This window comes from Phyllobates terribilis, unplaced genomic scaffold, assembly GCF_046119375.1.
Source record: "Phyllobates terribilis strain yellow unplaced genomic scaffold, ASM4611937v1 Scaffold_11__3_contigs__length_659146591, whole genome shotgun sequence".
Taxonomy (NCBI): Eukaryota; Metazoa; Chordata; class Amphibia; order Anura; family Dendrobatidae; genus Phyllobates; species Phyllobates terribilis.
The window spans coordinates 572,016,714-572,042,519 of record NW_027362771.1 but is presented as its reverse complement, the minus strand read 5'-3'; the positions used below and the strand labels follow the sequence as shown (position 1 = coordinate 572,042,519).

At 41.7% G+C, this 25,806-nt stretch overlaps 7 non-coding genes across 7 annotated transcripts; all 7 read left to right on the top strand.

Annotated features, from left to right (window-relative positions):
- The first annotated feature begins 6,434 nt into the window (after positions 1–6,434).
- Positions 6,435–6,507, top strand: TRNAM-CAU (transfer RNA methionine (anticodon CAU)). Its single transcript has one exon. It is a non-coding gene; the product is annotated as a tRNA-Met (tRNA).
- Positions 6,508–9,842: 3,335 nt separating this feature from the next.
- Positions 9,843–9,915, top strand: TRNAM-CAU (transfer RNA methionine (anticodon CAU)). The gene has a single exon. It is a non-coding gene; the product is annotated as a tRNA-Met (tRNA).
- A 1,620-nt stretch (positions 9,916–11,535) lies between these two features.
- TRNAM-CAU (transfer RNA methionine (anticodon CAU)) lies at positions 11,536–11,608 on the top strand. The gene has a single exon. It is a non-coding gene; the product is annotated as a tRNA-Met (tRNA).
- A 1,620-nt stretch (positions 11,609–13,228) lies between these two features.
- On the top strand, positions 13,229–13,301 carry TRNAM-CAU (transfer RNA methionine (anticodon CAU)). Its single transcript has one exon. It is a non-coding gene; the product is annotated as a tRNA-Met (tRNA).
- Positions 13,302–14,921: 1,620 nt separating this feature from the next.
- TRNAM-CAU (transfer RNA methionine (anticodon CAU)) lies at positions 14,922–14,994 on the top strand. The gene has a single exon. It is a non-coding gene; the product is annotated as a tRNA-Met (tRNA).
- A 3,335-nt stretch (positions 14,995–18,329) lies between these two features.
- TRNAM-CAU (transfer RNA methionine (anticodon CAU)) lies at positions 18,330–18,402 on the top strand. The gene has a single exon. It is a non-coding gene; the product is annotated as a tRNA-Met (tRNA).
- Positions 18,403–21,737: 3,335 nt separating this feature from the next.
- On the top strand, positions 21,738–21,810 carry TRNAM-CAU (transfer RNA methionine (anticodon CAU)). The gene has a single exon. It is a non-coding gene; the product is annotated as a tRNA-Met (tRNA).
- Positions 21,811–25,806: the final 3,996 nt, after the last annotated feature.

Sequence of the window (25,806 nt, the reverse complement as noted above, 5' to 3'; positions counted from 1 at the left end):
GTTTTTGAATGTTGGCAGCGGTGCAGAAAAGGATGTGTTCCCATACCAGTAGTCGAACTCGGGCCGCCTGGGTGAAAACCAGGAATCCTAACCGCTAGACCATATGGGAGAAGATGTACTGCCAGCTCACTTACAATATGAAAAAAAAGAGGTGTACTGCTTTGCACAAGCAACTTCCGCAGATTATTACGTGCATTTTGCCTCGTTAGCGCAGCAGGTAGCGCGTCAGTCTCGTAATCTGAAGGTCATGAGTTCGATTCTCACATGGGGCACTGGTACCATGTTTCCTTAACTGATTTTGCCACCATCTTGGCTAGAGAGTCACAGCTCTTTTCCATTCAGTAGCAAAACATCACCAATTGATGGAAGGGGAGCTCCAATGACAAACAGGGATAAAGGCTTGTTGAGTCCCTTAACACCCAGGAATTAAAAGTGAGAGATATGAATGGTTTGAGATATGACATCAAATAAGCTTTTGTGCAAATAAATATCCAAAAAACCTGGTGGTCTGCATTTTTGGCTGCAAAGAGCAGTTCCAACCTAAACTGATTCTGTCTGCAAGGCACGTGTTGGCTTTGGAATGTGGACACTAGTCCCCAAAAAAAAGTCTCTCCCATAGCAGGAATCGAACCAGTCAACCAGGAATACTAACTAAGTCTTTCTCCACATGGTGTAAGCAGTACAGTAAACAGCAAGACAGGTGTAAAAAAAAAAAAAAAAAAAAAAAAAAAAGAGTGTTTTGCTTTGAATACAAAACATCAACATTACAAGAGCTGAAACACGCTACATGGTCAAGGTTTTTGGCACGTCAGTTGAATAATTTGAAGATCATGAGTTTTTTGCTCACACGTGGCATCCTCCTTTTCTCAAGAGATTTTGTCACTAACTCTGAACTTTCCAATTCAGTTCTAAACTGTTTCCGATTAGAAAGAACATGGGAGCCCTAATGACAGACAGGACACATGGCTTGTTGAGTCCCTTGACACTTTTGTGTAAAACTGTGTAGGTGAAAAAGGCTTAAGCTATGAAACAAAAGGAAATCTTTTGCAAAAGTCATAATGCATCGCCAATGTTAAGTATTTTTGTTGCAAAGTGAAAATCTACCAGAAACATTTTTGATTGAAAAACACGTGTCAGTCTTTGAATGGTGGCAGTAGCTAAGATAAAGATGCATTCCCATACCGGGAGTCGAACCCAGGCCACCTGGGTGAGAGCCAGGAATCCTAACCGCTAGACCATATGGGAAAAGATGCACTAATGTCTCAGTGACATTATGAAAAAAAAAAGTTTTCTGCTATGCACAATAAACTTCTGCAGATCTGCAGGTACAGCTTGCCTCGTTAGCGCAGTAGGTAGCGCGTCAGTCTCATAATCTGAAGGTCGTGAATTTGAGCCTCACACGGGGCACTGTTCCCTCCTTTTCTCGAGAGATTTTGTCACCAACTTAGAACTTTTCCATTCAATTCTACAACTTTTTCCATTAGAAAGGAAATGGGAATCCAAATAACTTACCGGACCCATGAGTTGTTGAGTCCCTTGACACTTTAGTGTAAAAAGGGGTGGTTGAGAATGAGTTGAGCTACGAATCCAAATTGAATCTTGTGTGAAGGGTCAGAATGAAGTGCCAAAACGCGGGCGTTCAGCATTTTTGCCTGAAAAACACAAATCCTACTTGAAATACGTTTGACTAAAAAACACGCGTCAGTTTTTGAATGTTGGCAGCGGTGCAGAAAAAGATGTGTTCCCATACCAGTAGTCGAACTCGGGCCGCCTGGGTGAAAACCAGGAATCCTAACCGCTAGACCATATGGGAGAAGATGTACTGCCAGCTCACTTACAATATGAAAAAAAAGAGGTGTACTGCTTTGCACAAGCAACTTCCGCAGATTATTACGTGCATTTTGCCTCGTTAGCGCAGCAGGTAGCGCGTCAGTCTCGTAATCTGAAGGTCATGAGTTCGATTCTCACATGGGGCACTGGTACCATGTTTCCTTAACTGATTTTGCCACCATCTTGGCTAGAGAGTCACAGCTCTTTTCCATTCAGTAGCAAAACATCACCAATTGATGGAAGGGGAGCTCCAATGACAAACAGGGATAAAGGCTTGTTGAGTCCCTTAACACCCAGGAATTAAAAGTGAGAGATATGAATGGTTTGAGATATGACATCAAATAAGCTTTTGTGCAAATAAATATCCAAAAAACCTGGTGGTCTGCATTTTTGGCTGCAAAGAGCAGTTCCAACCTAAACTGATTCTGTCTGCAAGGCACGTGTTGGCTTTGGAATGTGGACACTAGTCCCCAAAAAAAAGTCTCTCCCATAGCAGGAATCGAACCAGTCAACCAGGAATACTATCTAAGTCTTTCTCCACATGGTGTAAGCAGTACAGTAAACAGCAAGACAGGTGTAAAAAAAAAAAAAAAAAAAAAAAAAAAAGAGTGTTTTGCTTTGAATACAAAACATCAACATTACAAGAGCTGAAACACGCTACATGGTCAAGGTTTTTGGCACGTCAGTTGAATAATTTGAAGATCATGAGTTTTTTGCTCACACGTGGCATCCTCCTTTTCTCAAGAGATTTTGTCACTAACTCTGAACTTTCCAATTCAGTTCTAAACTGTTTCCGATTAGAAAGAACATGGGAGCCCTAATGACAGACAGGACACATGGCTTGTTGAGTCCCTTGACACTTTTGTGTAAAACTGTGTAGGTGAAAAAGGCTTAAGCTATGAAACAAAAGGAAATCTTTTGCAAAAGTCATAATGCATCGCCAATGTTAAGTATTTTTGTTGCAAAGTGAAAATCTACCAGAAACATTTTTGATTGAAAAACACGTGTCAGTCTTTGAATGGTGGCAGTAGCTAAGATAAAGATGCATTCCCATACCGGGAGTCGAACCCAGGCCACCTGGGTGAGAGCCAGGAATCCTAACCGCTAGACCATAAGGGAAAAGATGCACTAATGTCTCAGTGACATTATGAAAAAAAAAAGTTTTCTGCTATGCACAATAAACTTCTGCAGATCTGCAGGTACAGCTTGCCTCGTTAGCGCAGTAGGTAGCGCGTCAGTCTCATAATCTGAAGGTCGTGAATTTGAGCCTCACACGGGGCACTGTTCCCTCCTTTTCTCGAGAGATTTTGTCACCAACTTAGAACTTTTCCATTCAATTCTACAACTTTTTCCATTAGAAAGGAAATGGGAATCCAAATAACTTACCGGACCCATGAGTTGTTGAGTCCCTTGACACTTTAGTGTAAAAAGGGGTGGTTGAGAATGAGTTGAGCTACGAATCCAAATTGAATCTTGTGTGAAGGGTCAGAATGAAGTGCCAAAACGCGGGCGTTCAGCATTTTTGCCTGAAAAACACAAATCCTACTTGAAATACGTTTGACTAAAAAACACGCGTCAGTTTTTGAATGTTGGCAGCGGTGCAGAAAAAGATGTGTTCCCATACCAGTAGTCGAACTCGGGCCGCCTGGGTGAAAACCAGGAATCCTAACCGCTAGACCATATGGGAGAAGATGTACTGCCAGCTCACTTACAATATGAAAAAAAAGAGGTGTACTGCTTTGCACAAGCAACTTCCGCAGATTATTACGTGCATTTTGCCTCGTTAGCGCAGCAGGTAGCGCGTCAGTCTCGTAATCTGAAGGTCATGAGTTCGATTCTCACATGGGGCACTGGTACCATGTTTCCTTAACTGATTTTGCCACCATCTTGGCTAGAGAGTCACAGCTCTTTTCCATTCAGTAGCAAAACATCACCAATTGATGGAAGGGGAGCTCCAATGACAAACAGGGATAAAGGCTTGTTGAGTCCCTTAACACCCAGGAATTAAAAGTGAGAGATATGAATGGTTTGAGATATGACATCAAATAAGCTTTTGTGCAAATAAATATCCAAAAAACCTGGTGGTCTGCATTTTTGGCTGCAAAGAGCAGTTCCAACCTAAACTGATTCTGTCTGCAAGGCACGTGTTGGCTTTGGAATGTGGACACTAGTCCCCAAAAAAAAGTCTCTCCCATAGCAGGAATCGAACCAGTCAACCAGGAATACTAACTAAGTCTTTCTCCACATGGTGTAAGCAGTACAGTAAACAGCAAGACAGGTGTAAAAAAAAAAAAAAAAAAAAAAAAAAAAGAGTGTTTTGCTTTGAATACAAAACATCAACATTACAAGAGCTGAAACACGCTACATGGTCAAGGTTTTTGGCACGTCAGTTGAATAATTTGAAGATCATGAGTTTTTTGCTCACACGTGGCATCCTCCTTTTCTCAAGAGATTTTGTCACTAACTCTGAACTTTCCAATTCAGTTCTAAACTGTTTCCGATTAGAAAGAACATGGGAGCCCTAATGACAGACAGGACACATGGCTTGTTGAGTCCCTTGACACTTTTGTGTAAAACTGTGTAGGTGAAAAAGGCTTAAGCTATGAAACAAAAGGAAATCTTTTGCAAAAGTCATAATGCATCGCCAATGTTAAGTATTTTTGTTGCAAAGTGAAAATCTACCAGAAACATTTTTGATTGAAAAACACGTGTCAGTCTTTGAATGGTGGCAGTAGCTAAGATAAAGATGCATTCCCATACCGGGAGTCGAACCCAGGCCACCTGGGTGAGAGCCAGGAATCCTAACCGCTAGACCATATGGGAAAAGATGCACTAATGTCTCAGTGACATTATGAAAAAAAAAAGTTTTCTGCTATGCACAATAAACTTCTGCAGATCTGCAGGTACAGCTTGCCTCGTTAGCGCAGTAGGTAGCGCGTCAGTCTCATAATCTGAAGGTCGTGAATTTGAGCCTCACACGGGGCACTGTTCCCTCCTTTTCTCGAGAGATTTTGTCACCAACTTAGAACTTTTCCATTCAATTCTACAACTTTTTCCATTAGAAAGGAAATGGGAATCCAAATAACTTACCGGACCCATGAGTTGTTGAGTCCCTTGACACTTTAGTGTAAAAAGGGGTGGTTGAGAATGAGTTGAGCTACGAATCCAAATTGAATCTTGTGTGAAGGGTCAGAATGAAGTGCCAAAACGCGGGCGTTCAGCATTTTTGCCTGAAAAACACAAATCCTACTTGAAATACGTTTGACTAAAAAACACGCGTCAGTTTTTGAATGTTGGCAGCGGTGCAGAAAAAGATGTGTTCCCATACCAGTAGTCGAACTCGGGCCGCCTGGGTGAAAACCAGGAATCCTAACCGCTAGACCATATGGGAGAAGATGTACTGCCAGCTCACTTACAATATGAAAAAAAAGAGGTGTACTGCTTTGCACAAGCAACTTCCGCAGATTATTACGTGCATTTTGCCTCGTTAGCGCAGCAGGTAGCGCGTCAGTCTCGTAATCTGAAGGTCATGAGTTCGATTCTCACATGGGGCACTGGTACCATGTTTCCTTAACTGATTTTGCCACCATCTTGGCTAGAGAGTCACAGCTCTTTTCCATTCAGTAGCAAAACATCACCAATTGATGGAAGGGGAGCTCCAATGACAAACAGGGATAAAGGCTTGTTGAGTCCCTTAACACCCAGGAATTAAAAGTGAGAGATATGAATGGTTTGAGATATGACATCAAATAAGCTTTTGTGCAAATAAATATCCAAAAAACCTGGTGGTCTGCATTTTTGGCTGCAAAGAGCAGTTCCAACCTAAACTGATTCTGTCTGCAAGGCACGTGTTGGCTTTGGAATGTGGACACTAGTCCCCAAAAAAAAGTCTCTCCCATAGCAGGAATCGAACCAGTCAACCAGGAATACTAACTAAGTCTTTCTCCACATGGTGTAAGCAGTACAGTAAACAGCAAGACAGGTGTAAAAAAAAAAAAAAAAGAGTGTTTTGCTTTGAATACAAAACATCAACATTACAAGAGCTGAAACACGCTACATGGTCAAGGTTTTTGGCACGTCAGTTGAATAATTTGAAGATCATGAGTTTTTTGCTCACACGTGGCATCCTCCTTTTCTCAAGAGATTTTGTCACTAACTCTGAACTTTCCAATTCAGTTCTAAACTGTTTCCGATTAGAAAGAACATGGGAGCCCTAATGACAGACAGGACACATGGCTTGTTGAGTCCCTTGACACTTTTGTGTAAAACTGTGTAGTTGAAAAAGGCTTAAGCTATGAAACAAAAGGAAATCTTTTGCAAAAGTCATAATGCATCGCCAATGTTAAGTATTTTTGTTGCAAAGTGAAAATCTACCAGAAACATTTTTGATTGAAAAACACGTGTCAGTCTTTGAATGGTGGCAGTAGCTAAGATAAAGATGCATTCCCATACCGGGAGTCGAACCCAGGCCACCTGGGTGAGAGCCAGGAATCCTAACCGCTAGACCATATGGGAAAAGATGCACTAATGTCTCAGTGACATTATGAAAAAAAAAAGTTTTCTGCTATGCACAATAAACTTCTGCAGATCTGCAGGTACAGCTTGCCTCGTTAGCGCAGTAGGTAGCGCGTCAGTCTCATAATCTGAAGGTCGTGAGTTCGAGCCTCACACGGGGCACTGTTCCCTCCTTTTCTCGAGAGATTTTGTCACCAACTTAGAACTTTTCCATTCAATTCTACAACTTTTTCCATTAGAAAGGAAATGGGAATCCAAATAACTTACCGGACCCATGAGTTGTTGAGTCCCTTGACACTTTAGTGTAAAAAGGGGTGGTTGAGAATGAGTTGAGCTACGAATCCAAATTGAATCTTGTGTGAAGGGTCAGAATGAAGTGCCAAAACGCGGGCGTTCAGCATTTTTGCCTGAAAAAAACAAATCCTACTTGAAATACGTTTGACTAAAAAACACGCGTCAGTTTTTGAATGTTGGCAGCGGTGCAGAAAAGGATGTGTTCCCATACCAGTAGTCGAACTCGGGCCGCCTGGGTGAAAACCAGGAATCCTAACCGCTAGACCATATGGGAGAAGATGTACTGCCAGCTCACTTACAATATGAAAAAAAAGAGGTGTACTGCTTTGCACAAGCAACTTCCGCAGATTATTACGTGCATTTTGCCTCGTTAGCGCAGCAGGTAGCGCGTCAGTCTCGTAATCTGAAGGTCATGAGTTCGATTCTCACATGGGGCACTGGTACCATGTTTCCTTAACTGATTTTGCCACCATCTTGGCTAGAGAGTCACAGCTCTTTTCCATTCAGTAGCAAAACATCACCAATTGATGGAAGGGGAGCTCCAATGACAAACAGGGATAAAGGCTTGTTGAGTCCCTTAACACCCAGGAATTAAAAGTGAGAGATATGAATGGTTTGAGATATGACATCAAATAAGCTTTTGTGCAAATAAATATCCAAAAAACCTGGTGGTCTGCATTTTTGGCTGCAAAGAGCAGTTCCAACCTAAACTGATTCTGTCTGCAAGGCACGTGTTGGCTTTGGAATGTGGACACTAGTCCCCAAAAAAAAGTCTCTCCCATAGCAGGAATCGAACCAGTCAACCAGGAATACTAACTAAGTCTTTCTCCACATGGTGTAAGCAGTACAGTAAACAGCAAGACAGGTGTAAAAAAAAAAAAAAAAAAAAAAAAAAAAGAGTGTTTTGCTTTGAATACAAAACATCAACATTACAAGAGCTGAAACACGCTACATGGTCAAGGTTTTTGGCACGTCAGTTGAATAATTTGAAGATCATGAGTTTTTTGCTCACACGTGGCATCCTCCTTTTCTCAAGAGATTTTGTCACTAACTCTGAACTTTCCAATTCAGTTCTAAACTGTTTCCGATTAGAAAGAACATGGGAGCCCTAATGACAGACAGGACACATGGCTTGTTGAGTCCCTTGACACTTTTGTGTAAAACTGTGTAGGTGAAAAAGGCTTAAGCTATGAAACAAAAGGAAATCTTTTGCAAAAGTCATAATGCATCGCCAATGTTAAGTATTTTTGTTGCAAAGTGAAAATCTACCAGAAACATTTTTGATTGAAAAACACGTGTCAGTCTTTGAATGGTGGCAGTAGCTAAGATAAAGATGCATTCCCATACCGGGAGTCGAACCCAGGCCACCTGGGTGAGAGCCAGGAATCCTAACCGCTAGACCATATGGGAAAAGATGCACTAATGTCTCAGTGACATTATGAAAAAAAAAAGTTTTCTGCTATGCACAATAAACTTCTGCAGATCTGCAGGTACAGCTTGCCTCGTTAGCGCAGTAGGTAGCGCGTCAGTCTCATAATCTGAAGGTCGTGAATTTGAGCCTCACACGGGGCACTGTTCCCTCCTTTTCTCGAGAGATTTTGTCACCAACTTAGAACTTTTCCATTCAATTCTACAACTTTTTCCATTAGAAAGGAAATGGGAATCCAAATAACTTACCGGACCCATGAGTTGTTGAGTCCCTTGACACTTTAGTGTAAAAAGGGGTGGTTGAGAATGAGTTGAGCTACGAATCCAAATTGAATCTTGTGTGAAGGGTCAGAATGAAGTGCCAAAACGCGGGCGTTCAGCATTTTTGCCTGAAAAACACAAATCCTACTTGAAATACGTTTGACTAAAAAACACGCGTCAGTTTTTGAATGTTGGCAGCGGTGCAGAAAAAGATGTGTTCCCATACCAGTAGTCGAACTCGGGCCGCCTGGGTGAAAACCAGGAATCCTAACCGCTAGACCATATGGGAGAAGATGTACTGCCAGCTCACTTACAATATGAAAAAAAAGAGGTGTACTGCTTTGCACAAGCAACTTCCGCAGATTATTACGTGCATTTTGCCTCGTTAGCGCAGCAGGTAGCGCGTCAGTCTCGTAATCTGAAGGTCATGAGTTCGATTCTCACATGGGGCACTGGTACCATGTTTCCTTAACTGATTTTGCCACCATCTTGGCTAGAGAGTCACAGCTCTTTTCCATTCAGTAGCAAAACATCACCAATTGATGGAAGGGGAGCTCCAATGACAAACAGGGATAAAGGCTTGTTGAGTCCCTTAACACCCAGGAATTAAAAGTGAGAGATATGAATGGTTTGAGATATGACATCAAATAAGCTTTTGTGCAAATAAATATCCAAAAAACCTGGTGGTCTGCATTTTTGGCTGCAAAGAGCAGTTCCAACCTAAACTGATTCTGTCTGCAAGGCACGTGTTGGCTTTGGAATGTGGACACTAGTCCCCAAAAAAAAGTCTCTCCCATAGCAGGAATCGAACCAGTCAACCAGGAATACTAACTAAGTCTTTCTCCACATGGTGTAAGCAGTACAGTAAACAGCAAGACAGGTGTAAAAAAAAAAAAAAAAAAAAAAAAAAAAGAGTGTTTTGCTTTGAATACAAAACATCAACATTACAAGAGCTGAAACACGCTACATGGTCAAGGTTTTTGGCACGTCAGTTGAATAATTTGAAGATCATGAGTTTTTTGCTCACACGTGGCATCCTCCTTTTCTCAAGAGATTTTGTCACTAACTCTGAACTTTCCAATTCAGTTCTAAACTGTTTCCGATTAGAAAGAACATGGGAGCCCTAATGACAGACAGGACACATGGCTTGTTGAGTCCCTTGACACTTTTGTGTAAAACTGTGTAGTTGAAAAAGGCTTAAGCTATGAAACAAAAGGAAATCTTTTGCAAAAGTCATAATGCATCGCCAATGTTAAGTATTTTTGTTGCAAAGTGAAAATCTACCAGAAACATTTTTGATTGAAAAACACGTGTCAGTCTTTGAATGGTGGCAGTAGCTAAGATAAAGATGCATTCCCATACCGGGAGTCGAACCCAGGCCACCTGGGTGAGAGCCAGGAATCCTAACCGCTAGACCATATGGGAAAAGATGCACTAATGTCTCAGTGACATTATGAAAAAAAAAAGTTTTCTGCTATGCACAATAAACTTCTGCAGATCTGCAGATACAGCTTGCCTCGTTAGCGCAGTAGGTAGCGCGTCAGTCTCATAATCTGAAGGTCGTGAGTTCGAGCCTCACACGGGGCACTGTTCCCTCCTTTTCTCGAGAGATTTTGTCACCAACTTAGAACTTTTCCATTCAATTCTACAACTTTTTCCATTAGAAAGGAAATGGGAATCCAAATAACTTACCGGACCCATGAGTTGTTGAGTCCCTTGACACTTTAGTGTAAAAAGGGGTGGTTGAGAATGAGTTGAGCTACGAATCCAAATTGAATCTTGTGTGAAGGGTCAGAATGAAGTGCCAAAACGCGGGCGTTCAGCATTTTTGCCTGAAAAAAACAAATCCTACTTGAAATACGTTTGACTAAAAAACACGCGTCAGTTTTTGAATGTTGGCAGCGGTGCAGAAAAGGATGTGTTCCCATACCAGTAGTCGAACTCGGGCCACCTGGGTGAAAACCAGGAATCCTAACCGCTAGACCATATGGGAGAAGATGTACTGCCAGCTCACTTACAATATGAAAAAAAAGAGGTGTACTGCTTTGCACAAGCAACTTCCGCAGATTATTACGTGCATTTTGCCTCGTTAGCGCAGCAGGTAGCGCGTCAGTCTCGTAATCTGAAGGTCATGAGTTCGATTCTCACATGGGGCACTGGTACCATGTTTCCTTAACTGATTTTGCCACCATCTTGGCTAGAGAGTCACAGCTCTTTTCCATTCAGTAGCAAAACATCACCAATTGATGGAAGGGGAGCTCCAATGACAAACAGGGATAAAGGCTTGTTGAGTCCCTTAACACCCAGGAATTAAAAGTGAGAGATATGAATGGTTTGAGATATGACATCAAATAAGCTTTTGTGCAAATAAATATCCAAAAAACCTGGTGGTCTGCATTTTTGGCTGCAAAGAGCAGTTCCAACCTAAACTGATTCTGTCTGCAAGGCACGTGTTGGCTTTGGAATGTGGACACTAGTCCCCAAAAAAAAGTCTCTCCCATAGCAGGAATCGAACCAGTCAACCAGGAATACTAACTAAGTCTTTCTCCACATGGTGTAAGCAGTACAGTAAACAGCAAGACAGGTGTAAAAAAAAAAAAAAAAAGAGTGTTTTGCTTTGAATACAAAACATCAACATTACAAGAGCTGAAACACGCTACATGGTCAAGGTTTTTGGCACGTCAGTTGAATAATTTGAAGATCATGAGTTTTTTGCTCACACGTGGCATCCTCCTTTTCTCAAGAGATTTTGTCACTAACTCTGAACTTTCCAATTCAGTTCTAAACTGTTTCCGATTAGAAAGAACATGGGAGCCCTAATGACAGACAGGACACATGGCTTGTTGAGTCCCTTGACACTTTTGTGTAAAACTGTGTAGTTGAAAAAGGCTTAAGCTATGAAACAAAAGGAAATCTTTTGCAAAAGTCATAATGCATCGCCAATGTTAAGTATTTTTGTTGCAAAGTGAAAATCTACCAGAAACATTTTTGATTGAAAAACACGTGTCAGTCTTTGAATGGTGGCAGTAGCTAAGATAAAGATGCATTCCCATACCGGGAGTCGAACCCAGGCCACCTGGGTGAGAGCCAGGAATCCTAACCGCTAGACCATATGGGAAAAGATGCACTAATGTCTCAGTGACATTATGAAAAAAAAAAGTTTTCTGCTATGCACAATAAACTTCTGCAGATCTGCAGGTACAGCTTGCCTCGTTAGCGCAGTAGGTAGCGCGTCAGTCTCATAATCTGAAGGTCGTGAGTTCGAGCCTCACACGGGGCACTGTTCCCTCCTTTTCTCGAGAGATTTTGTCACCAACTTAGAACTTTTCCATTCAATTCTACAACTTTTTCCATTAGAAAGGAAATGGGAATCCAAATAACTTACCGGACCCATGAGTTGTTGAGTCCCTTGACACTTTAGTGTAAAAAGGGGTGGTTGAGAATGAGTTGAGCTACGAATCCAAATTGAATCTTGTGTGAAGGGTCAGAATGAAGTGCCAAAACGCGGGCGTTCAGCATTTTTGCCTGAAAAAAACAAATCCTACTTGAAATACGTTTGACTAAAAAACACGCGTCAGTTTTTGAATGTTGGCAGCGGTGCAGAAAAGGATGTGTTCCCATACCAGTAGTCGAACTCGGGCCGCCTGGGTGAAAACCAGGAATCCTAACCGCTAGACCATATGGGAGAAGATGTACTGCCAGCTCACTTACAATATGAAAAAAAAGAGGTGTACTGCTTTGCACAAGCAACTTCCGCAGATTATTACGTGCATTTTGCCTCGTTAGCGCAGCAGGTAGCGCGTCAGTCTCGTAATCTGAAGGTCATGAGTTCGATTCTCACATGGGGCACTGGTACCATGTTTCCTTAACTGATTTTGCCACCATCTTGGCTAGAGAGTCACAGCTCTTTTCCATTCAGTAGCAAAACATCACCAATTGATGGAAGGGGAGCTCCAATGACAAACAGGGATAAAGGCTTGTTGAGTCCCTTAACACCCAGGAATTAAAAGTGAGAGATATGAATGGTTTGAGATATGACATCAAATAAGCTTTTGTGCAAATAAATATCCAAAAAACCTGGTGGTCTGCATTTTTGGCTGCAAAGAGCAGTTCCAACCTAAACTGATTCTGTCTGCAAGGCACGTGTTGGCTTTGGAATGTGGACACTAGTCCCCAAAAAAAAGTCTCTCCCATAGCAGGAATCGAACCAGTCAACCAGGAATACTAACTAAGTCTTTCTCCACATGGTGTAAGCAGTACAGTAAACAGCAAGACAGGTGTAAAAAAAAAAAAAAAAAGAGTGTTTTGCTTTGAATACAAAACATCAACATTACAAGAGCTGAAACACGCTACATGGTCAAGGTTTTTGGCACGTCAGTTGAATAATTTGAAGATCATGAGTTTTTTGCTCACACGTGGCATCCTCCTTTTCTCAAGAGATTTTGTCACTAACTCTGAACTTTCCAATTCAGTTCTAAACTGTTTCCGATTAGAAAGAACATGGGAGCCCTAATGACAGACAGGACACATGGCTTGTTGAGTCCCTTGACACTTTTGTGTAAAACTGTGTAGTTGAAAAAGGCTTAAGCTATGAAACAAAAGGAAATCTTTTGCAAAAGTCATAATGCATCGCCAATGTTAAGTATTTTTGTTGCAAAGTGAAAATCTACCAGAAACATTTTTGATTGAAAAACACGTGTCAGTCTTTGAATGGTGGCAGTAGCTAAGATAAAGATGCATTCCCATACCGGGAGTCGAACCCAGGCCACCTGGGTGAGAGCCAGGAATCCTAACCGCTAGACCATATGGGAAAAGATGCACTAATGTCTCAGTGACATTATGAAAAAAAAAAGTTTTCTGCTATGCACAATAAACTTCTGCAGATCTGCAGGTACAGCTTGCCTCGTTAGCGCAGTAGGTAGCGCGTCAGTCTCATAATCTGAAGGTCGTGAGTTCGAGCCTCACACGGGGCACTGTTCCCTCCTTTTCTCGAGAGATTTTGTCACCAACTTAGAACTTTTCCATTCAATTCTACAACTTTTTCCATTAGAAAGGAAATGGGAATCCAAATAACTTACCGGACCCATGAGTTGTTGAGTCCCTTGACACTTTAGTGTAAAAAGGGGTGGTTGAGAATGAGTTGAGCTACGAATCCAAATTGAATCTTGTGTGAAGGGTCAGAATGAAGTGCCAAAACGCGGGCGTTCAGCATTTTTGCCTGAAAAAAACAAATCCTACTTGAAATACGTTTGACTAAAAAACACGCGTCAGTTTTTGAATGTTGGCAGCGGTGCAGAAAAGGATGTGTTCCCATACCAGTAGTCGAACTCGGGCCGCCTGGGTGAAAACCAGGAATCCTAACCGCTAGACCATATGGGAGAAGATGTACTGCCAGCTCACTTACAATATGAAAAAAAAGAGGTGTACTGCTTTGCACAAGCAACTTCCGCAGATTATTACGTGCATTTTGCCTCGTTAGCGCAGCAGGTAGCGCGTCAGTCTCGTAATCTGAAGGTCATGAGTTCGATTCTCACATGGGGCACTGGTACCATGTTTCCTTAACTGATTTTGCCACCATCTTGGCTAGAGAGTCACAGCTCTTTTCCATTCAGTAGCAAAACATCACCAATTGATGGAAGGGGAGCTCCAATGACAAACAGGGATAAAGGCTTGTTGAGTCCCTTAACACCCAGGAATTAAAAGTGAGAGATATGAATGGTTTGAGATATGACATCAAATAAGCTTTTGTGCAAATAAATATCCAAAAAACCTGGTGGTCTGCATTTTTGGCTGCAAAGAGCAGTTCCAACCTAAACTGATTCTGTCTGCAAGGCACGTGTTGGCTTTGGAATGTGGACACTAGTCCCCAAAAAAAAGTCTCTCCCATAGCAGGAATCGAACCAGTCAACCAGGAATACTAACTAAGTCTTTCTCCACATGGTGTAAGCAGTACAGTAAACAGCAAGACAGGTGTAAAAAAAAAAAAAAAAAGAGTGTTTTGCTTTGAATACAAAACATCAACATTACAAGAGCTGAAACACGCTACATGGTCAAGGTTTTTGGCACGTCAGTTGAATAATTTGAAGATCATGAGTTTTTTGCTCACACGTGGCATCCTCCTTTTCTCAAGAGATTTTGTCACTAACTCTGAACTTTCCAATTCAGTTCTAAACTGTTTCCGATTAGAAAGAACATGGGAGCCCTAATGACAGACAGGACACATGGCTTGTTGAGTCCCTTGACACTTTTGTGTAAAACTGTGTAGTTGAAAAAGGCTTAAGCTATGAAACAAAAGGAAATCTTTTGCAAAAGTCATAATGCATCGCCAATGTTAAGTATTTTTGTTGCAAAGTGAAAATCTACCAGAAACATTTTTGATTGAAAAACACGTGTCAGTCTTTGAATGGTGGCAGTAGCTAAGATAAAGATGCATTCCCATACCGGGAGTCGAACCCAGGCCACCTGGGTGAGAGCCAGGAATCCTAACCGCTAGACCATATGGGAAAAGATGCACTAATGTCTCAGTGACATTATGAAAAAAAAAAGTTTTCTGCTATGCACAATAAACTTCTGCAGATCTGCAGGTACAGCTTGCCTCGTTAGCGCAGTAGGTAGCGCGTCAGTCTCATAATCTGAAGGTCGTGAGTTCGAGCCTCACACGGGGCACTGTTCCCTCCTTTTCTCGAGAGATTTTGTCACCAACTTAGAACTTTTCCATTCAATTCTACAACTTTTTCCATTAGAAAGGAAATGGGAATCCAAATAACTTACCGGACCCATGAGTTGTTGAGTCCCTTGACACTTTAGTGTAAAAAGGGGTGGTTGAGAATGAGTTGAGCTACGAATCCAAATTGAATCTTGTGTGAAGGGTCAGAATGAAGTGCCAAAACGCGGGCGTTCAGCATTTTTGCCTGAAAAAAACAAATCCTACTTGAAATACGTTTGACTAAAAAACACGCGTCAGTTTTTGAATGTTGGCAGCGGTGCAGAAAAGGATGTGTTCCCATACCAGTAGTCGAACTCGGGCCGCCTGGGTGAAAACCAGGAATCCTAACCGCTAGACCATATGGGAGAAGATGTACTGCCAGCTCACTTACAATATGAAAAAAAAGAGGTGTACTGCTTTGCACAAGCAACTTCCGCAGATTATTACGTGCATTTTGCCTCGTTAGCGCAGCAGGTAGCGCGTCAGTCTCGTAATCTGAAGGTCATGAGTTCGATTCTCACATGGGGCACTGGTACCATGTTTCCTTAACTGATTTTGCCACCATCTTGGCTAGAGAGTCACAGCTCTTTTCCATTCAGTAGCAAAACATCACCAATTGATGGAAGGGGAGCTCCAATGACAAACAGGGATAAAGGCTTGTTGAGTCCCTTAACACCCAGGAATTAAAAGTGAGAGATATGAATGGTTTGAGATATGACATCAAATAAGCTTTTGTGCAAATAAATATCCAAAAAACCTGGTGGTCTGCATTTTTGGCTGCAAAGAGCAGTTCCAACCTAAACTGATTCTGTCTGCAAGGCACGTGTTGGCTTTGGAATGTGGACACTAGTCCCCAAAAAAAAGTCTCTCCCATAGCAGGAATCGAACCAGTCAACCAGGAATACTAACTAAGTCTTTCTCCACATGGTGTAAGCAGTACAGTAAACAGCAAGACAGGTGTAAAAAAAAAAAAAAAAAAAAAAAAAAAAGAGTGTTTTGCTTTGAATACAAAACATCAACATTACAAGAGCTGAAACACGCTACATGGTCAAGGTTTTTGGCACGTCAGTTGAATAATTTGAAGATCATGAGTTTTTTGCTCACACGTGGCATCCTCCTTTTCTCAAGAGATTTTGTCACTAACTCTGAACTTTCCAATTCAGTTCTAAACTGTTTCCGATTAGAAAGAACATGGGAGCCCTAATGACAGACAGGACACATGGCTTGTTGAGTCCCTTGACACTTTTGTGTAAAACTGTGTAGGTGAAAAAGGCTTAAGCTATGAAACAAAAGGAAATCTTTTGCAAAAGTCATAATGCATCGCCAATGTTAAGTATTTTTGTTGCAAAGTGAAAATCTACCAGAAACATTTTTGATTGAAAAACACGTGTCAGTCTTTGAATGGTGGCAGTAGCTAAGATAAAGATGCATTCCCATACCGGGAGTCGAACCCAGGCCACCTGGGTGAGAGCCAGGAATCCTAACCGCTAGACCATATGGGAAAAGATGCACTAATGTCTCAGTGACATTATGAAAAAAAAAAGTTTTCTGCTATGCACAATAAACTTCTGCAGATCTGCAGGTACAGCTTGCCTCGTTAGCGCAGTAGGTAGCGCGTCAGTCTCATAATCTGAAGGTCGTGAATTTGAGCCTCACACGGGGCACTGTTCCCTCCTTTTCTCGAGAGATTTTGTCACCAACTTAGAACTTTTCCATTCAATTCTACAACTTTTTCCATTAGAAAGGAAATGGGAATCCAAATAACTTACCGGACCCATGAGTTGTTGAGTCCCTTGACACTTTAGTGTAAAAAGGGGTGGTTGAGAATGAGTTGAGCTACGAATCCAAATTGAATCTTGTGTGAAGGGTCAGAATGAAGTGCCAAAACGCGGGCGTTCAGCATTTTTGCCTGAAAAACACAAATCCTACTTGAAATACGTTTGACTAAAAAACACGCGTCAGTTTTTGAATGTTGGCAGCGGTGCAGAAAAAGATGTGTTCCCATACCAGTAGTCGAACTCGGGCCGCCTGGGTGAAAACCAGGAATCCTAACCGCTAGACCATATGGGAGAAGATGTACTGCCAGCTCACCTACAATATGAAAAAAAAGAGGTGTACTGCTTTGCACAAGCAACTTCCGCAGATTATTACGTGCATTTTGCCTCGTTAGCGCAGCAGGTAGCGCGTCAGTCTCGTAATCTGAAGGTCATGAGTTCGATTCTCACATGGGGCACTGGTACCATGTTTCCTTAACTGATTTTGCCACCATCTTGGCTAGAGAGTCACAGCTCTTTTCCATTCAGTAGCAAAACATCACCAATTGATGGAAGGGGAGCTCCAATGACAAACAGGGATAAAGGCTTGTTGAGTCCCTTAACACCCAGGAATTAAAAGTGAGAGATATGAATGGTTTGAGATATGACATCAAATAAGCTTTTGTGCAAATAAATATCCAAAAAACCTGGTGGTCTGCATTTTTGGCTGCAAAGAGCAGTTCCAACCTAAACTGATTCTGTCTGCAAGGCACGTGTTGGCTTTGGAATGTGGACACTAGTCCCCAAAAAAAAGTCTCTCCCATAGCAGGAATCGAACCAGTCAACCAGGAATACTAACTAAGTCTTTCTCCACATGGTGTAAGCAGTACAGTAAACAGCAAGACAGGTGTAAAAAAAAAAAAAAAAAAAAAAAAAAAAGAGTGTTTTGCTTTGAATACAAAACATCAACATTACAAGAGCTGAAACACGCTACATGGTCAAGGTTTTTGGCACGTCAGTTGAATAATTTGAAGATCATGAGTTTTTTGCTCACACGTGGCATCCTCCTTTTCTCAAGAGATTTTGTCACTAACTCTGAACTTTCCAATTCAGTTCTAAACTGTTTCCGATTAGAAAGAACATGGGAGCCCTAATGACAGACAGGACACATGGCTTGTTGAGTCCCTTGACACTTTTGTGTAAAACTGTGTAGTTGAAAAAGGCTTAAGCTATGAAACAAAAGGAAATCTTTTGCAAAAGTCATAATGCATCGCCAATGTTAAGTATTTTTGTTGCAAAGTGAAAATCTACCAGAAACATTTTTGATTGAAAAACACGTGTCAGTCTTTGAATGGTGGCAGTAGCTAAGATAAAGATGCATTCCCATACCGGGAGTCGAACCCAGGCCACCTGGGTGAGAGCCAGGAATCCTAACCGCTAGACCATATGGGAAAAGATGCACTAATGTCTCAGTGACATTATGAAAAAAAAAAGTTTTCTGCTATGCACAATAAACTTTTGCAGATCTGCAGGTACAGCTTGCCTCGTTAGCGCAGTAGGTAGCGCGTCAGTCTCATAATCTGAAGGTCGTGAGTTCGAGCCTCACACGGGGCACTGTTCCCTCCTTTTCTCGAGAGATTTTGTCACCAACTTAGAACTTTTCCATTCAATTCTACAACTTTTTCCATTAGAAAGGAAATGGGAATCCAAATAACTTACCGGACCCATGAGTTGTTGAGTCCCTTGACACTTTAGTGTAAAAAGGGGTGGTTGAGAATGAGTTGAGCTACGAATCCAAATTGAATCTTGTGTGAAGGGTCAGAATGAAGTGCCAAAACGCGGGCGTTCAGCATTTTTGCCTGAAAAAAACAAATCCTACTTGAAATACGTTTGACTAAAAAACACGCGTCAGTTTTTGAATGTTGGCAGCGGTGCAGAAAAGGATGTGTTCCCATACCAGTAGTCGAACTCGGGCCGCCTGGGTGAAAACCAGGAATCCTAACCGCTAGACCATATGGGAGAAGATGTACTGCCAGCTCACTTACAATATGAAAAAAAAGAGGTGTACTGCTTTGCACAAGCAACTTCCGCAGATTATTACGTGCATTTTGCCTCGTTAGCGCAGCAGGTAGCGCGTCAGTCTCGTAATCTGAAGGTCATGAGTTCGATTCTCACATGGGGCACTGGTACCATGTTTCCTTAACTGATTTTGCCACCATCTTGGCTAGAGAGTCACAGCTCTTTTCCATTCAGTAGCAAAACATCACCAATTGATGGAAGGGGAGCTCCAATGACAAACAGGGATAAAGGCTTGTTGAGTCCCTTAACACCCAGGAATTAAAAGTGAGAGATATGAATGGTTTGAGATATGACATCAAATAAGCTTTTGTGCAAATAAATATCCAAAAAACCTGGTGGTCTGCATTTTTGGCTGCAAAGAGCAGTTCCAACCTAAACTGATTCTGTCTGCAAGGCACGTGTTGGCTTTGGAATGTGGACACTAGTCCCCAAAAAAAAGTCTCTCCCATAGCAGGAATCGAACCAGTCAACCAGGAATACTAACTAAGTCTTTCTCCACATGGTGTAAGCAGTACAGTAAACAGCAAGACAGGTGTAAAAAAAAAAAAAAAAAAAAAAAAAAAAGAGTGTTTTGCTTTGAATACAAAACATCAACATTACAAGAGCTGAAACACGCTACATGGTCAAGGTTTTTGGCACGTCAGTTGAATAATTTGAAGATCATGAGTTTTTTGCTCACACGTGGCATCCTCCTTTTCTCAAGAGATTTTGTCACTAACTCTGAACTTTCCAATTCAGTTCTAAACTGTTTCCGATTAGAAAGAACATGGGAGCCCTAATGACAGACAGGACACATGGCTTGTTGAGTCCCTTGACACTTTTGTGTAAAACTGTGTAGGTGAAAAAGGCTTAAGCTATGAAACAAAAGGAAATCTTTTGCAAAAGTCATAATGCATCGCCAATGTTAAGTATTTTTGTTGCAAAGTGAAAATCTACCAGAAACATTTTTGATTGAAAAACACGTGTCAGTCTTTGAATGGTGGCAGTAGCTAAGATAAAGATGCATTCCCATACCGGGAGTCGAACCCAGGCCACCTGGGTGAGAGCCAGGAATCCTAACCGCTAGACCATATGGGAAAAGATGCACTAATGTCTCAGTGACATTATGAAAAAAAAAAGTTTTCTGCTATGCACAATAAACTTCTGCAGATCTGCAGGTACAGCTTGCCTCGTTAGCGCAGTAGGTAGCGCGTCAGTCTCATAATCTGAAGGTCGTGAATTTGAGCCTCACACGGGGCACTGTTCCCTCCTTTTCTCGAGAGATTTTGTCACCAACTTAGAACTTTTCCATTCAATTCTACAACTTTTTCCATTAGAAAGGAAATGGGAATCCAAATAACTTACCGGACCCATGAGTTGTTGAGTCCCTTGACACTTTAGTGTAAAAAGGGGTGGTTGAGAATGAGTTGAGCTACGAATCCAAATTGAATCTTGTGTGAAGGGTCAGAATGAAGTGCCAAAACGCGGGCGTTCAGCATTTTTGCCTGAAAAAAACAAATCCTACTTGAAATACGTTTGACTAAAAAACACGCGTCAGTTTTTGAATGTTGGCAGCGGTGCAGAAAAAGATGTGTTCCCATACCAGTAGTCGAACTCGGGCCGCCTGGGTGAAAACCAGGAATCCTAACCGCTAGACCATATGGGAGAAGATGTACTGCCAGCTCACTTACAATATGAAAAAAAAGAGGTGTACTGCTTTGCACAAGCAACTTCCGCAGATTATTACGTGCATTTTGCCTCGTTAGCGCAGCAGGTAGCGCGTCAGTCTCGTAATCTGAAGGTCATGAGTTCGATTCTCACATGGGGCACTGGTACCATGTTTCCTTAACTGATTTTGCCACCATCTTGGCTAGAGAGTCACAGCTCTTTTCCATTCAGTAGCAAAACATCACCAATTGATGGAAGGGGAGCTCCAATGACAAACAGGGATAAAGGCTTGTTGAGTCCCTTAACACCCAGGAATTAAAAGTGAGAGATATGAATGGTTTGAGATATGACATCAAATAAGCTTTTGTGCAAATAAATATCCAAAAAACCTGGTGGTCTGCATTTTTGGCTGCAAAGAGCAGTTCCAACCTAAACTGATTCTGTCTGCAAGGCACGTGTTGGCTTTGGAATGTGGACACTAGTCCCCAAAAAAAAGTCTCTCCCATAGCAGGAATCGAACCAGTCAACCAGGAATACTAACTAAGTCTTTCTCCACATGGTGTAAGCAGTACAGTAAACAGCAAGACAGGTGTAAAAAAAAAAAAAAAAAAAAAAAAAAAAGAGTGTTTTGCTTTGAATACAAAACATCAACATTACAAGAGCTGAAACACGCTACATGGTCAAGGTTTTTGGCACGTCAGTTGAATAATTTGAAGATCATGAGTTTTTTGCTCACACGTGGCATCCTCCTTTTCTCAAGAGATTTTGTCACTAACTCTGAACTTTCCAATTCAGTTCTAAACTGTTTCCGATTAGAAAGAACATGGGAGCCCTAATGACAGACAGGACACATGGCTTGTTGAGTCCCTTGACACTTTTGTGTAAAACTGTGTAGTTGAAAAAGGCTTAAGCTATGAAACAAAAGGAAATCTTTTGCAAAAGTCATAATGCATCGCCAATGTTAAGTATTTTTGTTGCAAAGTGAAAATCTACCAGAAACATTTTTGATTGAAAAACACGTGTCAGTCTTTGAATGGTGGCAGTAGCTAAGATAAAGATGCATTCCCATACCGGGAGTCGAACCCAGGCCACCTGGGTGAGAGCCAGGAATCCTAACCGCTAGACCATATGGGAAAAGATGCACTAATGTCTCAGTGACATTATGAAAAAAAAAAGTTTTCTGCTATGCACAATAAACTTTTGCAGATCTGCAGGTACAGCTTGCCTCGTTAGCGCAGTAGGTAGCGCGTCAGTCTCATAATCTGAAGGTCGTGAGTTCGAGCCTCACACGGGGCACTGTTCCCTCCTTTTCTCGAGAGATTTTGTCACCAACTTAGAACTTTTCCATTCAATTCTACAACTTTTTCCATTAGAAAGGAAATGGGAATCCAAATAACTTACCGGACCCATGAGTTGTTGAGTCCCTTGACACTTTAGTGTAAAAAGGGGTGGTTGAGAATGAGTTGAGCTACGAATCCAAATTGAATCTTGTGTGAAGGGTCAGAATGAAGTGCCAAAACGCGGGCGTTCAGCATTTTTGCCTGAAAAAAACAAATCCTACTTGAAATACGTTTGACTAAAAAACACGCGTCAGTTTTTGAATGTTGGCAGCGGTGCAGAAAAGGATGTGTTCCCATACCAGTAGTCGAACTCGGGCCGCCTGGGTGAAAACCAGGAATCCTAACCGCTAGACCATATGGGAGAAGATGTACTGCCAGCTCACTTACAATATGAAAAAAAAGAGGTGTACTGCTTTGCACAAGCAACTTCCGCAGATTATTACGTGCATTTTGCCTCGTTAGCGCAGCAGGTAGCGCGTCAGTCTCGTAATCTGAAGGTCATGAGTTCGATTCTCACATGGGGCACTGGTACCATGTTTCCTTAACTGATTTTGCCACCATCTTGGCTAGAGAGTCACAGCTCTTTTCCATTCAGTAGCAAAACATCACCAATTGATGGAAGGGGAGCTCCAATGACAAACAGGGATAAAGGCTTGTTGAGTCCCTTAACACCCAGGAATTAAAAGTGAGAGATATGAATGGTTTGAGATATGACATCAAATAAGCTTTTGTGCAAATAAATATCCAAAAAACCTGGTGGTCTGCATTTTTGGCTGCAAAGAGCAGTTCCAACCTAAACTGATTCTGTCTGCAAGGCACGTGTTGGCTTTGGAATGTGGACACTAGTCCCCAAAAAAAAGTCTCTCCCATAGCAGGAATCGAACCAGTCAACCAGGAATACTAACTAAGTCTTTCTCCACATGGTGTAAGCAGTACAGTAAACAGCAAGACAGGTGTAAAAAAAAAAAAAAAAAAAAAAAAAAAAAGAGTGTTTTGCTTTGAATACAAAACATCAACATTACAAGAGCTGAAACACGCTACATGGTCAAGGTTTTTGGCACGTCAGTTGAATAATTTGAAGATCATGAGTTTTTTGCTCACACGTGGCATCCTCCTTTTCTCAAGAGATTTTGTCACTAACTCTGAACTTTCCAATTCAGTTCTAAACTGTTTCCGATTAGAAAGAACATGGGAGCCCTAATGACAGACAGGACACATGGCTTGTTGAGTCCCTTGACACTTTTGTGTAAAACTGTGTAGGTGAAAAAGGCTTAAGCTATGAAACAAAAGGAAATCTTTTGCAAAAGTCATAATGCATCGCCAATGTTAAGTATTTTTGTTGCAAAGTGAAAATCTACCAGAAACATTTTTGATTGAAAAACACGTGTCAGTCTTTGAATGGTGGCAGTAGCTAAGATAAAGATGCATTCCCATACCGGGAGTCGAACCCAGGCCACCTGGGTGAGAGCCAGGAATCCTAACCGCTAGACCATATGGGAAAAGATGCACTAATGTCTCAGTGACATTATGAAAAAAAAAAGTTTTCTGCTATGCACAATAAACTTCTGCAGATCTGCAGGTACAGCTTGCCTCGTTAGCGCAGTAGGTAGCGCGTCAGTCTCATAATCTGAAGGTCGTGAATTTGAGCCTCACACGGGGCACTGTTCCCTCCTTTTCTCGAGAGATTTTGTCACCAACTTAGAACTTTTCCATTCAATTCTACAACTTTTTCCATTAGAAAGGAAATGGGAATCCAAATAACTTACCGGACCCATGAGTTGTTGAGTCCCTTGACACTTTAGTGTAAAAAGGGGTGGTTGAGAATGAGTTGAGCTACGAATCCAAATTGAATCTTGTGTGAAGGGTCAGAATGAAGTGCCAAAACGCGGGCGTTCAGCATTTTTGCCTGAAAAAAACAAATCCTACTTGAAATACGTTTGACTAAAAAACACGCGTCAGTTTTTGAATGTTGGCAGCGGTGCAGAAAAAGATGTGTTCCCATACCAGTAGTCGAACTCGGGCCGCCTGGGTGAAAACCAGGAATCCTAACCGCTAGACCATATGGGAGAAGATGTACTGCCAGCTCACTTACAATATGAAAAAAAAGAGGTGTACTGCTTTGCACAAGCAACTTCCGCAGATTATTACGTGCATTTTGCCTCGTTAGCGCAGCAGGTAGCGCGTCAGTCTCGTAATCTGAAGGTCATGAGTTCGATTCTCACATGGGGCACTGGTACCATGTTTCCTTAACTGATTTTGCCACCATCTTGGCTAGAGAGTCACAGCTCTTTTCCATTCAGTAGCAAAACATCACCAATTGATGGAAGGGGAGCTCCAATGACAAACAGGGATAAAGGCTTGTTGAGTCCCTTAACACCCAGGAATTAAAAGTGAGAGATATGAATGGTTTGAGATATGACATCAAATAAGCTTTTGTGCAAATAAATATCCAAAAAACCTGGTGGTCTGCATTTTTGGCTGCAAAGAGCAGTTCCAACCTAAACTGATTCTGTCTGCAAGGCACGTGTTGGCTTTGGAATGTGGACACTAGTCCCCAAAAAAAAGTCTCTCCCATAGCAGGAATCGAACCAGTCAACCAGGAATACTAACTAAGTCTTTCTCCACATGGTGTAAGCAGTACAGTAAACAGCAAGACAGGTGTAAAAAAAAAAAAAAAAAAAAAAAAAAAAGAGTGTTTTGCTTTGAATACAAAACATCAACATTACAAGAGCTGAAACACGCTACATGGTCAAGGTTTTTGGCACGTCAGTTGAATAATTTGAAGATCATGAGTTTTTTGCTCACACGTGGCATCCTCCTTTTCTCAAGAGATTTTGTCACTAACTCTGAACTTTCCAATTCAGTTCTAAACTGTTTCCGATTAGAAAGAACATGGGAGCCCTAATGACAGACAGGACACATGGCTTGTTGAGTCCCTTGACACTTTTGTGTAAAACTGTGTAGGTGAAAAAGGCTTAAGCTATGAAACAAAAGGAAATCTTTTGCAAAAGTCATAATGCATCGCCAATGTTAAGTATTTTTGTTGCAAAGTGAAAATCTACCAGAAACATTTTTGATTGAAAAACACGTGTCAGTCTTTGAATGGTGGCAGTAGCTAAGATAAAGATGCATTCCCATACCGGGAGTCGAACCCAGGCCACCTGGGTGAGAGCCAGGAATCCTAACCGCTAGACCATATGGGAAAAGATGCACTAATGTCTCAGTGACATTATGAAAAAAAAAAGTTTTCTGCTATGCACAATAAACTTCTGCAGATCTGCAGGTACAGCTTGCCTCGTTAGCGCAGTAGGTAGCGCGTCAGTCTCATAATCTGAAGGTCGTGAATTTGAGCCTCACACGGGGCACTGTTCCCTCCTTTTCTCGAGAGATTTTGTCACCAACTTAGAACTTTTCCATTCAATTCTACAACTTTTTCCATTAGAAAGGAAATGGGAATCCAAATAACTTACCGGACCCATGAGTTGTTGAGTCCCTTGACACTTTAGTGTAAAAAGGGGTGGTTGAGAATGAGTTGAGCTACGAATCCAAATTGAATCTTGTGTGAAGGGTCAGAATGAAGTGCCAAAACGCGGGCGTTCAGCATTTTTGCCTGAAAAACACAAATCCTACTTGAAATACGTTTGACTAAAAAACACGCGTCAGTTTTTGAATGTTGGCAGCGGTGCAGAAAAAGATGTGTTCCCATACCAGTAGTCGAACTCGGGCCGCCTGGGTGAAAACCAGGAATCCTAACCGCTAGACCATATGGGAGAAGATGTACTGCCAGCTCACTTACAATATGAAAAAAAAGAGGTGTACTGCTTTGCACAAGCAACTTCCGCAGATTATTACGTGCATTTTGCCTCGTTAGCGCAGCAGGTAGCGCGTCAGTCTCGTAATCTGAAGGTCATGAGTTCGATTCTCACATGGGGCACTGGTACCATGTTTCCTT